Genomic DNA, 13,029 nt, shown 5'->3' on the forward strand with positions numbered 1-13,029 from the left:
CCAGTTCTGCAGCCTTCCACGGTATAATCTTAGGTAGGTTACTTGACCTTTCATGCCTTAGTTTCCTCACCTGTAAAACGGGATATGCATAGAGTAATGAGAATTTTAGAAACTAATAAGTATACATCACATCAGTTTCTAGCACATAGCCAAAATGCAAGATGATAGATATTATTTCTATTCTATTTTAAAATTAACATTAGCTAGGGATGCAATGAAAACCCATCAATATCTTCTTTTCTATCCCAAACTCACATCTGATTATCCATGAATGGTTTTCATGGGAGTGGTTCAGGTAGCTGTGTATATTATAAACCTTCTCGTTTTTAGGAGGCAAACCAAACCAACCAACCAACAAACAAACAAATTTGAATCAACTGTTGTCTTAAAGTAACTTCTCCACTGTTTTGATTGTCTTAATGGTTATTATCCACTACTGAGCATTCTCATGGCTAAAGCAGTCTCACAAAAAATAATAAAAGAGGAAAAGTAAAATGAAAAGGATGAGCAAGAAAACAGGAAATTAGCCTTCTCTTATTGCTGACTTACTAGAACTTTATTGTTTTACTGCTTCAATTCTATTCACATATGGTTACCCTGGATTCTGTACAACTGATTTGTTGTCACTTGTAGAGAACCCTTCCAGCTTTGGTAAACCAGCTGAAACCTAGGTACTGAGGCTCCTTTATAGAGGAGCTGTCTGCTTTGAGATAAAGTTTCTGAAAAAAACCTTTAGGAATCTCAACCTTAGTTGAGAAATCAAGTGATTAAATATTGTAGTAACAAATGTTTTCTCTTGGAAATGTCCCAGATTTTTTTTCTTTTCTGTAATTAATAAGAGAAAAAAAATATATCATCCTCTCAAAGGAATACCATAGTGAACACCCTAATAGAGTATACTATGGGCTTTGTACTAGGTTGTCCATTATGTGCTGAACTGACTCTGGATCTCATGGAAGTGTGGTAAAGGCAGGTTTCACTGGGAAGAGTGAGCCTTCCCCCAGATTGGCCCTCTCCTCACACACCAGTGGGAACTGCTGCTTGCATAAGAAAATACAGTCCATTAGAAATGAGAGGGAGAACTGGATATTTCACTAGGATACTGGGAGAGATAGGACAGAATTTGATCCAGGGATTTTTATTTATCTTGTCTCTAAAAAACAGTAAATTTCTTCAATGTTGAGGTTTACATATTCTTTCTTTTATTCATATACTTAGCTTACTGGTGATGCTCAGCAAAGAATTGTTAATTTGTTGATTGGTCATGGGTGGAAACTAAGGTGACAAGTGCTGAAATTTAATGATGAATATGTGGCAAGAGATCTGGAAGTTTCTAAACTTTCATTGTGTGATTTCACCTTCACAGCCATTGTCTAAGGTCAACAGCATCAGCACCAAATTGCAGATGAGCAAACTGAGGCTCAAATAGGCTAACTAAATTTTTTATAATCAAAACTGTGTTTCTATCTCAATTCTATATTTACACATTAACTTGAGGGAGGGGGGAAAAATGAAGTTTTTGCTACAAAATAATCACATCTGTTGCCTGTTTTTTTTCTTTTCCTGTTAATCACTAATGTTAGAGCCCCTATCTTTTGCATACAATTATTCATTACGGTAGCAGAATTTTTTGATTATTTGTAAGAAAGAAAGAAAGGCTACAACCTGACTTGAGAATAAAAAGGTCAATGGTGGGGTTATGGACATTGGGGAAGATATGTGCTATGATGAGTGCTGTGAAGTATGTAAACCTGGCAGTTCACAGATCTGTACCCCTGGGGCTAATAATACATTATATGTTTACAAAAAATAAAATATATATATATATATATATATACACACACATATATGTAAAAAGGTCAAGTAAACACCCCAAGACAAAAACTTAATAATAATATTCTGGAGGTATTCTTCCAGCAAATAGTTTAACCAAAATGAATCCACTTTTAAATCCAGTTATTGGGGATTCTAAATCATGTTCAATTAACTGCACAGATACCAACAGATCCCTAAGCACTTAAGTTGTACTCTTTTTAAATTGAATGACGACCCCAGGGACTTCTTGGGGTGGGCAAAAATGGGAATGGATATTGATTAAAAGCAGGCATTTATAACTCATCAGATGACCAAATGTAGAGGTGTTGGGAGAAACTGAGACCTCCTTTCCATAGGCATTTATAATCTAACCTGATGGGAGACACCCAGGGTTTAGAAGCAAAACTAATCTCTATGAACTTCTGTTTCACAACCTATGAAACAGGAATGCAAACAGCTTCCTTGCCCCACCCCACCCCCTTAGCAAAAGGAGAAAAGGTGTATGACAGTCACATGTTGGAGGTCAGCAGTTCTGAGTTCTCCTCCTTTCCCTCCTGATCTCATCCCTGTCCCTTGGTTGAGATGCTGTTTGTAAGACAATACTATTTACAAAGGTTGCTCTGTCAAACAACCCTTTCCTTCTTTTCTACCCCATGAAAGTGAAACAAGGTCCTTAAAATCCACAATTCCTACCAATGTCAAAAAGCACTTTTCACAAATGGGTAGAGCTTCAGGTATAGGGAAGGCCAATGGGCGAGAATCATTCAGGAGAACTTGGAGGGGGTGGCAGCACTGGGGAGTTGTGAGGCTACACGTAGAGCTTAATAAGGAAATCTAAATGTCTGATGGTCCTCTCCTGGCTAAGGTAAATGCAAGCCAGACTGTCTTGAAGGGGGACCCTTATATCATACCAGTTAGCTGATGAACAGGAGACAGCTGGTGATGGGTAAGGCCAATTTCTCTTCATAGAATGGATTCAAATGCACAGGAAGTGCCAGGTCCAAATTGAAAAACGGGGCTTGTTCATTCCTCTGGCAGAAGTAGGATCATACAGGAGGAGGAGTTATACTTTGCAAGAACTGAAAAGAGAAAGGATTCAGAAGACATATCAAGGAGCCCCAATGAAAGGGCAGCTGCACTACACTAGACTCCTATAACTACAAAAAGTTTCAGGCTGATGGGATAACTTCATTCTGATGGGGAAAATAAAAATTGTTTCCTCTAGTTCTGGCAGCCCAGCAAGGAAAAAGAGGTATTAGCAGAAGTCTGAGCCTTCGGGGGTCTGGCCGACATCCCAGCCATATCCTGAGAAAATGGCAGGACTTCCAAAAATTCTTGTGGCAGGCATTCGCATTTCCTGTCCTAAATGGTTAGGCCATCTGGAATGTCTATTATGGAACCATTAAACTTATGGAACTGTCCTCACGGGCTCTCAAAACCATTTCAAGTATTCTACAGAATAAAAATAAGTTGAATAAACACAAACTATGCAGATTACCAACTCTTCTAGAGGAGGAGGCACAAATGTACTGAAGTCATATGGAATTATCAAAATATAAAAACTCAGAATTTTAAAAGTGCATTTCATTGAGTGATTTTAAAGTGTAAACTTAAGATATAGGACTGAATCTAAGGTCAGGACATTTTGGTCATGGTCTTCTGGAGTTCCTACAGCTACCTGACTTATATATGCTAATGGTCTCCTCACAGGCAGGAGAAGTGCTTTGTTAAGCCAAAGTGCTATAACAATGGGGAGGTAGGAATGTCATCTGTCTATATACAAGACAGCATTACTCTTCTTTAGATGTCACTGCCATTTTAGAATGTACATGTAAAGGAACTGACAAGTAAAAATATATAACAGGAAAATCTGGTCATGGAGCAAACATGCCCACACATAATATAGTAGTTTAGAGTGTCTGTATAACAATTTACCACAAACTCCGAGACTTTATATAATACTGTTTATTATCCCCCAAGTACATAGGTCAGAAGTCCAAGCAGGCCTGACCATGTTCTCTGCTTTAAGGTGCCAGAAGACCAAAATCACAGTATCTTCAGGGCTCTAACCTGGAGGCTCTGGGAAGAGTCCAGTTCCAGACTCATTTTGGCTGCTGGAAGAATTCAGTTCTGTGTGATTGTAGGACTGAGATCCCCATTCTCTTGTTGTTTGTCAGCTCTTTAAGGCCACTTGCATTCCTTCTCAGGTGGCCTTCTCTGTCTTCAATCCTGTAAGGGCCACTGACTACTCACCCTTAGAATCTCTCCTCACTTTTCCTTCTGCCTGAAGTCTGAGGAAACATCTCTGGTTTTAAGGTGTCCACATTATATTACTCCCACCTGGATGATCTCCCTTTTGCCATTTATGGAACATATTCACAGGAGTAATGCCAGGAGGCAGAGATCATGGAGATCATCTTAAAATTCTGCGTATCATACATAACTTGTGACTCACTGTAAAGACAGAAACAACTCTGTGCTTTCCCACCAGATGATGACTCTGGTTGAAGAGAACACCAGAAAGGAGGCAGCCTGCATTTTGGTGTGGAGTGTATAATTACAGGTAGTGTGATATATGGTGATAGTTGTGATTGTTCATCTCATATGACTGCTGCTTAGTATCCTTTAAAATGATCTCGGGCATGCGTTCTACCTCTGCCCTTATAGCTCCTCCCCATCTTGACTTCCAGCCTTACTCCACCTCCCATCACAGAAGTCTCAGGTCTGAGTCTTAAAGAAACCTCACTTTCCTCTGGCAATACTGCTCTTCTGAATACAGTTAGTGCTGTTGATGTTGCTCGGTTCACATTGATTTGCCTGTAGAAACCTTTTCTCCTCCAGTCTGCTCCGAGCACCGCAAGGGCAGTTACAGTGCCCGAGGAGATTCTACTCACCTGTGAATCCCCTGGCAAAATCCTGCCTGAAAACTGAACCAGAACATGTGCTCAATGAATGATTGCAAGACTGGGATAGATAGTGCCATATACTGTACTGTGTTATGTATAGGCAGTAAATTATATGCCCAATAGCTTTGCATGCTGTTATGTTAGCAAAACAGATTAAGGTTTTAAGTCCCACAATAGCCAATCAATATATATTGCAACACAGAATCCATACACTTCTAAATGAGTTTGTACTGTTCAGTTACCTTCTTTCCCCATTCAGGTAATACATTTCTCATATTTAATCTGTTGGCTGATATGTGAGCTCTCAGAAGCCAGGGGATTATCTTCTTTGCTCCTGCAAATGATATCAGAATTAGCTACAGTGAGTCTATCCGTGCTACTTCTGCTACAGGTAACTTCATGATCTGGGGAGGAGGCAGCTGTAGTCAAGGAAGTAGCTCTTGCACACTCAAGATTATTCTAAAAACAAATGATCAATCCATATCAATGTCATTTCAACCCAACAAATGTAGGAAGTTCAGGACCACCTATCAGAATGTGATATGGAAATCTAATAGGTATAGCCAGATCTATGACAAAGGACTGGATAGGAAACATACCTATGGGGCTTCAATGCCAGGTAGCACTTGGGTGTGCAGACACTTCCACCAAGAATATGGCATTTAACTGCTGCCCATAAAACATAAGGAGCTACTTCTCAGATATGCAGAACCAGAATGGGAACATAAGTATACATTATTGGGGCAGGGCTGAGGAGTCCCCTGATTGCAGAAACAGAATATCTCCAGTGATATGCACTTAAATGTTGTCCAGAGACTAACACAGACACAGGGACTTTTACAGAATAAAATATGATTGGAGAGATGCCAAGTGAAAGAAGGGGTGGAGGAAAACTATTGTGACTTTGGAATCATAAATGACCTGCCCATGGAGGGTCCCTTAGACAGGGTAGCCAGACTCTCAAATGACCTGCCCCTGCATTTCCAATAGTTTAAACAGTGGACAGATATCCCAAGGAATGAGAAACAGTGGCCAGATGTGGATGCTTAAAAATACTAAACTCTGTCTTCAGTGGCCTTTCTGGTGCTTCAGCAAGGTCACCAAGGGTGGTGTAGTAATTTAATACTTGGCGTAGGTGCTCTTTATATATTGGTTAGGCATTAGAATATGCTAGGCTATAAATACAAAAAAAAAATAGATGAACTGTATATAAACTGATGCTATAGGAGAAAACCAGAAAATCAAGATGGCTATGAGGTGATATCTTTCTTGTTTACCATTATTAAAGGTTACCATATATTGTATTTGAAGAATAATCCCTGGCTTTATACTTAAAAATTTATAGACTACATGAATGGTCTTCTTATAACTTCAGATGAGTCCCTTTACACATGGCTCAAAAGCTGTTGAGAAAACATTGCAAATGTATTTTTCAATGAATAAGTACATTATTGAAGTAGTACTGCACAAACCAAACTTTATAATATTTTGGTTGGAGTGTTTAGGTTTTTTTCCCCCCAGGGAGCCCTCTTGTGGGTATTTCAGCATATTACTGAAACATAGATTATCAGTTACTCGGCTGGAATTGAGTTGGGAAGAATGCTTCATGTTTCATTCATGATAAGCCTGATAAGCCTGAATATGTATATATTTTTCTGCCCCCACATTGTTTCTCCATTTTTAACTTCCCCAATTTAATTTTAAAATCTTTGACTTCCAAGCTTTCAGAGAACTCAAAAGTCACCTGCTTTGGTGGATCCCAAATCAACTGATCATCATTATCATCCAGGGAGCATTTAAAAAGTATATATCCATATATCCTTGGGTTGCTCTCAAAGATATTCTGGGTTGGTATGTCGGGAAAGGGACTGGCAATCACCAGTGTTTTAAATTCCCCCCTCCCCCACCCAGTGATTCTCGTTATGAATCAAACAACACTGAATCTGTCTAATTCCTCTTCTGATTATACTTGCTGCAACATAAGGAATACTCAAACATAAAGTTATTCATTTACTTGTCAACTCAACTGTGAATCTGGGATAAGGTCCTGCTTGACTTCTTCCCCTAAGAACCTAGTGTAGTGAGGAGTAAAGAGTAGGTACTCAATAAATGTTTATTAGATTGTGTTAGGTAATTCCAATCTACTAATCAATATTGTTAATAGTATTGAAACAATAGTCCCAATGGATTTGTACCTTGGGAAAGCTTAAACAAAGAGATTTCAGCATAAAATCTAATAATAATCAATCAGTTCAATGACCTTACAGAATCCCAGAAGCATTCAAATATGTATCATGCGTATTTGGAGTCCTTATGTTGAATGATAGGAATAAAGCTGAGACTTGTTTTCCCTCACTTACAGTTTAAAAGAATGTGGTGTTATATTTCAGTTAAAGTTAATAAAGTTTTTCAGTCCTTCTCACCATTCAATGTAATGTACTTGTATGATGGCTGTAATGGAAAAAGACAATCATGGATACTCTCATTTATATGCTCAATTTGAATTCCAAGAAAATAGGGAGCAAGTTGCCATGCATTTACCTTTACAAATGCTGGGATGAGGCAAGATTGGATGTAAGCAATCGGATCTGACGATAATATATTCCATTTGCAATTGTTAGAGATTTATGCAAGATAGCAGGTAACACCTTCCTTTTGAATTTCAAATGCTGTATAACCTTTTGAAGATAACAAGGGATATTCATCCAAAATAATGGTAGGAAATTTATAATGGAGACTACATAATTAGTTGTTATTTTTTGCAAGTATCATATATTCTGATAAGAACATGGCTAGGAAAAAATATATATTCCTTAGTAAAAAGTCAGCCCCTTTCCTATCTTCTCTTCTCTTTTCACCTCTCCTGGCCTCTCCTGGACTCTCCTCATCTTACCTCTCCTGTCCTGTCCTGTCCTTTATTTAACAACTTGGTACATAGGGCACCCAACAATTTAGAAGAATGCACATTAAATGTAAAATCTTCCGAAATGCTTTTGGGCTCTGTTGGATTCTCGGGTTTATTTCTAATGTATATCCTTACCAAAATAGAGTTACATGGTTCTGGGTTAAACTCTTTGGCATGGTAGACATCTATCAGTCCCTAACCTAGCAGTTCAATATAAGAAGGGAGAAACATGAATTTAATTATTTTAGAGAAACCATTCTTTACATGATATTTTGCAGCAGAATTCACACCTCACCTTCAATTTCAGAGTAAAGCTACTTCAAAGCAGCTTTACTCCAACAGGAGTAATTCAACAGATGTTCCCCTAGAACTGTGGCCTGGCAATTCTGTTCATCTGGGATAATTTTAAGCTGATATTTCCTGATATGACCATTTACTCCTCGTGTGGTTGAGATGGGCCATGCAGAGTAAACTACACCGAGTCTTCACATACCTCTAGAAAGTTCTCCAGTGGGCAGCAGCTACTACTAAGTGACTGTATTCATCTCTGCCATTTCAACTTTGGTGTTCAGAGAGAGGGAGAGAGAGAGAATCTTCTACGTCATCACACCAAGCTCTTAATCTTGATGAAGTGAGGTAGAATGACTCTGTTTTTGCTCCCTAGAAGACACTTTCAATTCTATGTGCTGAATCAGTGGTTTTAAAGACACTTCTTTTATACCAGACCCATGGTGCAATTTCAGAGGAAAACTCTTTGCCTCCTTGGCTATTCCTCTGTCACCTTTCTCCCACTTGTACACAGCCAGAAAAAACATATTCCTAAACAATTCTGCCAGCAGAATAGTCATTTACGTCTCTTTACCTACATCCCGTGACTTCTTACCTAAGTCCTCCTTTGTTAAATATTAAATGAGAGATGTCCTCCTCATCCCCACAAAACAAAACCAAACGCCCTCCTTCTTTGAGACAAAAACAAAACAAAACAAAATGTTAATAGTAATATAAGTTCTCATAAAATAACAGCAACAAAAATTACTATAGACAATAATGTCTGTGGGAATTCAGCACATGACATGGTTACATGCTCCAGAATAGCCAAGGGAAGCCATGGGAAGAAAGGGAGATGTGAGTGGGAACTTGGAGGATCAATGAATTTCCACAGTGGAAAGCAGAGGGGAAACATCTGAGTATCTTTTGTCTATGGGAAACCCTACCCTCAAGCAAGAGGAGGTCCAATCTGGATGCTACTCTTTAAAGGGAACTGATCCTTAGGCTGTTCAATGTTTTCATATACATAGTTGTTGGCTGTGTGTACTCAATCTTATGTCTATCCTTAAATTAGAACTTAAATGTCAACATTAAGACAACAAAGCTTTAGTTGAAAATGGTTGGGCATACACTACTGAATATAAATTATATACTGTTTGCCAAACACACGACTTGGGAGCATACAGACACTTTCACATTATAAGTGATATCCAGAAATAACTGCATTATGATTCTTCTGTTAACTGTAATACCAATGTTCCATAACTGAATGGTTGAGATCGAATTTTACTCCTGTTTCGTAGTCCTAATTCTGTAAATCTCGAGTTGGAAGATCATCTCTTTTTATGAGAGCTCTTCTTTTCCTTCTCCTCCTTCTCATTTTCTCCTTCTTTTTTTTTTTTTTTTTCAGGCAAAAGACACACACTTTATTTTTCCTTCCTTTAATCTTAAGCAAAAGAAACACGGGGGTTCAAAAATAAAAATTTTATTTCCCCGCCTCCCAGGCCTTTCCCCCAGCTTGGCCACTGCAATCACCCTTCCTCCCCAGCAGGGACAGGAGAAGGCGAGGGTGCAGACAGCTCCAGCTGGGGAGGGGGAAGGCGGGGGTGTGCCGAGCTCGGTGCTGATCTCTTTCCAAATATAAATACACGTGTCAACACTCCTGGAAAACCCTCCCCACCTACCACGCAAGGCTCTCCTCTCTCTGGCAGTGTTTGGAGAGGGGGTGGGGAGGGGAGTGCCCGGCACCAGCTGGCTGGGGGTTACTGCATCCGCTGGCTATGTACCCCACGGGCCTCCTGCTGTTCATTGTAGAAGAGATGACACTCGGGGTCCCCCCGGATGGTAGGGGCTCCCTGGATCAGCTTCCCAGTGTTGGGGTTCACACACCAGCACTCCCCACGCTGCCCGTTTGTTACAGAGTACTGGCACTACAAAAGTCAGTGTTTAAAGACCCTTTTAGTTTCCAAAAGAGACCCCACTGACAATATTTTGATTCTGGCCATTTCTGATATTATTTGCTATTGTGTATAAGAGAGAAAACTCAGTCAAGGCTTAATGCTTCCAGTGCAAACATTCTGGTAATGCTCTCCACAAATTGTTTGTACATTGGGTTTCTACAAAATGTTTTCTGTTGCAATGGAAGAAAAGGTACTGAAAAACTTCCTGGCTTTAGGTAGAACAAAATATCTTTTTTTTTTCCCAATTTATTTATTTTCAGAAAAACAGTATTCATTATTTTTTCACCACACCCAGTGCTCCATGCAAGTTGTGCCCTCTATAATACCCACCACCTGGTACCCCAACCTCCCACCCCCCCCGCCACTTCAAACCCCTCAGACTGTTTTTCAGAGTCCATAGTCTCTCATGGTTCATCTCCCCTTCCAATTTACCCAAAAGCACATACCCTCCCCAATGTCCATAACCTTCCCCCCTTCTCCCAACCCCCCTCCCCCCAGCAACCCACAGTTTGTTTCGTGAGATTAAGAGTCACTTATGGTTTGTCTCCCTCCCTATCCCATCTTGTTTCATGGATTCTTCTCCTACCCACTTAAGCCCCCATGTTGCATCACCACTCCAAAATATCTTTTATCCTGAGGACTCAGGGGAAGGTTTGGTTTTCTCTCTGTAATTGGGCTTTTAAAGTTGCAAGGATGAATACTCCCTGGTTACATTAGTAAGAGGGGTTCCTACATGGATACCAAGAAGTAGCTCATATCATGAGACTTAAAAAAAATCATTTAGGTAGGGTACCAAGCAAGAAATTGTGTGATACTTAGTGTTTTATTATGAGTCATTTAACAGGTGCACCTGTTAGAGACAGGAGAGAGGATCCCTATGGATCAGTCACTCTTCAATATGAATCACCCCCCGAACAGAAGTTTTCACCACAACTTTTATTCATATTAGTCCAAGAACCTATTATGTGCCTCACACTGTATTGAGGTTTCAATCCTCTTTTTGTTGTTGTTATGTTAGTCATTATACAGTACGTCATTAGTTTTTGACGTAGTGTTCCAAGATTTATTGTTTACATATAATACCCAGTGCTCCATGCAATACGTGTCCTACTTAATACCCATCACTGGGCCAACCCATCCCCGTCCCCTCCCTTCCAAAACCCTCAGTTTGTTTCTCGAGTCCACAGTCTCTCATGGTTCCTCTTCCCCTCTGATTTCCCCCTCTTCCTTTTTCCCTTCCAATGTCCTCAATGCTATTCCTTATGTTCCACAGGTAAGTGAAACTATATGATAATTGACTTTCTCTGTTTGACTTGTTTCACTTAACATAATCTCCTCCAGTCCCATTCATGTTGATGCAAAGGTTGGGTATTCATCATTTCTGATAGAGGCATAATACTCCATAGTATATATATGGACCACACCTTCTTTAACCATTCGTCTGTTGAAGGGCATCTCAGCCTTTTCCACAGTTTGGCTATTGTGGACATTGCTGCTATGAACATTGTTCTTTAAATAATACCTGACCTTTGAGCTTACATTGTGGTAGTCTTTCAGTTAAAAGAAAGTTAGCTTTTTTTTGGTAGATGGTCAAACACAATTGACTTTGGCTCAGGCAGTAATAACCAGAATAACACAACTGGTTTCACTTGACCCAAATGGTGGTAGCCACTACAATGTTATATAGACAAGACCTCCAAGAGATCTTTTTTTTTTTTTTTTATTGGAGGGTATTTTAGGTTTATGAACTCTATGAGCACCACTCCAGGGACACATTATGCTTTGGAACTCTTTTCTCTACAGTCTGTCCAGCTTTCAGCCTCAAATGACCCTCCAAGAGGAGTTGGAACTAAGTCTGGATCTTTTCTGAAAAATAGTAGTGTGGTTTCTTATGTATTTTATTTCCATGTTCATATTAGTCACAAATATCAAGTAACCTAAAAATATATAGTAAAGATACAAAATAAGCAATGATTTAATTATGAAAAGCATGACTAACATAGTTTTACTGAAAATAAAAGAATTATTCAGACACACAGACACATCCCTTTACAATTCAGAAAACAAATTTATATGCATTTAATTTCACCTCATAACAGACCTGCGAGACTGATTCTGGAAGCATTACTGCTCCCATTTAACAGATGAATAAACAAGGTCTCATGTTTTGACAACGGGAGAGTTAGAATTGAAACTGTGCTTGCCTGGCTAGAAGCCCAGTTCTATTTCCATGTTATGTTCTGCCGCCCCTAAAACTGCTAATTTGATTCAGCAAATATTTATTAAACGCATGATTGAGTTTTATTTCCCCCATGCTTGCTACTTGATTGACTAGTGGTTAGAACTGATTGCTTTAAGTAGCAGATTCTACTAGGCAGCTTTCATAAAGGAAAGGGATATTTTGCTGTATGATTTTAAGTGATGATGCTTAACAACAGGCTTGCCAACACACTCAACACTCAGAGATAAGTACCCCATAATAAATTTATACCCAGAGTTATTTGAACAAATCATTTGATTAGTAAAGATATAATTTCAATGCTTAGAACAACTAGAAGTGACTTAGGTGAAGGACCCCAGAGCCTGGGAGTCTAGAGGTAATAGGAACAGTGTGTGTCTGAAATCTCTGATCTTCACCCACTCCCACCCCCTGCCACTATCCTCTCAGATCCCAGAATTTTGTTGGGGGCACCTTTTGGCTCACTTGCTTTTCTGATGATCTGTAGCATGTATTATGAGGTATTAATTTTGCTTTTCCATCATATTGCATTTTTCATGTATATCTTATGCACAGTATGATTAGGGGTAAAGAGTGTTTTCCTACTTCTTGAGGTACCCCCTTAGCTTTTAACACAGTCGTGGCACTCACTACACTTGGAGAATAAAATTAAAACATCACCAAGCAATGGAAATGCCCACTATGGAATTAATATAAAAATGCCAAAACCCTAGCTCTCAATTCACTTCTCTGCCACTGGAGTCTATTAATTTAGCTGATTAGATTCTAAACATGTGCACCCATGTTTCTAAGGAAAAAAAAAACATGGAAAGAATTTGTAGTCCTTTTAAAGAAAACATTCTACTTATTGATTCACTAAAATACTTCTTTTCCCAGAACACTTTCCCATGTTTGTTCTAAGGGAGAAACGTGGTACAAAGTCTTCAGGCAGAAATT

The sequence above is a fragment of the Neovison vison genome, chromosome 8, assembly GCF_020171115.1.
Source record: "Neovison vison isolate M4711 chromosome 8, ASM_NN_V1, whole genome shotgun sequence".
Lineage (NCBI taxonomy): Eukaryota > Metazoa > Chordata > Mammalia > Carnivora > Mustelidae > Neogale > Neogale vison.